This window comes from Sorghum bicolor, chromosome 8 (genome assembly GCF_000003195.3).
Source record: "Sorghum bicolor cultivar BTx623 chromosome 8, Sorghum_bicolor_NCBIv3, whole genome shotgun sequence".
Classification (NCBI taxonomy): Eukaryota; Viridiplantae; Streptophyta; class Magnoliopsida; order Poales; family Poaceae; genus Sorghum; species Sorghum bicolor.
Genome location: NC_012877.2, coordinates 17,108,214 through 17,110,169, shown reverse-complemented (window position 1 = coordinate 17,110,169; position 1,956 = coordinate 17,108,214). Strand labels below are relative to the sequence as shown.

The following is a 1,956-nucleotide window of genomic DNA, read 5'->3' as shown; positions in this document are numbered from 1 at the left end:
TGATACATAGCCATTTAGTATTGACATGAAACGTTCATACGTCCACATCTCATGCAAATACATGGGACCCAATGCCTCTATTTGTAAAACTAAGTGCACCACAAGGTGAACCATCACATCGAAGAATGCTGGGGGGAAACACATCTCAAACTGTGAAACTGTCTCCACTGCGAATTTCTTAAGAGACGCCAACTCATCACGTTCAATCACCTTCTGTGAGATCCTGTTGAAGAAGTAGCACAACCGTGTAACTGTAACCTTTTTCCACACTGGATTTATAGCCCTAATGGCAATAGGCAGAAAAGTAGTCAATATGACATGACAATCATGTGAGTTGTAGTTGGTGAGTGTAAGGTCTTTGATTGACACAATACTCCGTATGCTAGAGCAGAATCCAGATGGGACTTTCAATTTCTTCAACCACACACACATCTCATGTTTCTCTTCATTGTTGAGGTTGTAGCTTGCTGCCGGGAGGTGGTACTTCCCAATTTCTAGCCTAACAGGGTGAAGTTCTTTTTTATGCCTAACTGTACCATGTCCAAGCGTGAATTTAATCCCTCCTTTGTCTTGCCCTTCATGTCCAACAAGGTGCCAATTACGCTTTCAAACACGTTCTTCTGAACGTGCATACCATCGATCGCGTGGCGGACGTCTAACTCTGGCCAGTATTCCAAATACTCGAAGAAAATTGACTTCTTCTTGAATGTAGCCCCTGGAGCTGGCTTGATATTCTTTCTTGGTTTTCCATCTTTTGTCTTCTTCCCAAAAACAAATTTGAGTTTGCTGACTATGCTGAAAACTCTTTGGCCTTTACTGTTACCTTAAATAAAAAGGATCCCATATTTTAATTTAGGAAAAAGAGCGTTTGCTTGGTTTTTATTTTATTAGTTTACTATCAATATACGCTTTTTGGGGTCTAAAGATGAGAGCAAATCCATAAAAGAAGGAGTCTGGCAAATGGAGTGAGAATGAGGTGGATTCTTTCCAATTATTCATTGAACATACGCAAACAAAGTTGGACTAGAAAATGGAATGAGTGCGGTTTAACCCCAAAAAAGTAACTAATTAGATGAAATTCATTCTCTAACAATAAACGAATAATCAAAGACGCAGTGCCCAAAATGCCTCTAGAAAGATCCGAAGTAATTCGAGCTGTAATTGTACGTACACGTAAAGAATTCAAAGGCGACGACGGTATAATAATACGCTATGATGACAATGCAGCAATTATCATTGATCAAAAAGGAAATCCAAAAGGAACTCGAGTTTTTGGCGCGGTCGCCAAACCTAGTTACTCTCGTGCCCCAACTTAGGGGGGTACGAATTTGTCGAGTTTGATCAGTACTATAATCCTAAGTATTTTATTGATCAGGCGGCACCCAGATTTGAACTGGGGGTAAAGGATTTGCAGTCCCCTGCCTTACCACTTGGCCATGCCGCCAAAAAATCTGATCTAAAATCGAGAAAAGAGCATCGGCTACGCATATGCATGCATTTATGCTCGTAGCTTATATCTGCATCCATAGACGTTTTCATTTGTGTGTAGAAAGAGCTACATACCCTATCATATTATACTACTTACACAAAACAATATCTGTATTATGATCCTGGAAATACATTGAGAAAATTTGGCCCCGTCGTTTCTAGACAATCTTATTTTTCTACAGTTCACTATTATTGTCAAAGTACTTATCCATCTTTTTCAGCCGGTACCTGTGTCCTTTTGATAAGAAGCGTCTGTGCCTCATGTACACTATCTTCTTAAATGCAGTTAGGGACACGTAAGCGGTGTCATCTATGCATACCACACAACCAAACTTTCCCTTGAACCGCCCTGATAATGTAAAGAGACCTGGGTAGTCATTGATCGTAACAAAGATAATTGCTCTCAGTGTGAATGATTCTTTGCGGTACTCGTCGAATATTTGAACACCTGTTTCCCATAGTATCTTC

At 40.1% G+C, this 1,956-nt stretch overlaps 1 non-coding gene across 1 annotated transcript; it reads right to left on the bottom strand.

Moving 5' to 3' along the window:
* Window positions 1,374-1,444, bottom strand: TRNAC-GCA. Its single transcript has one exon. It is a non-coding gene; the product is annotated as a tRNA-Cys (tRNA).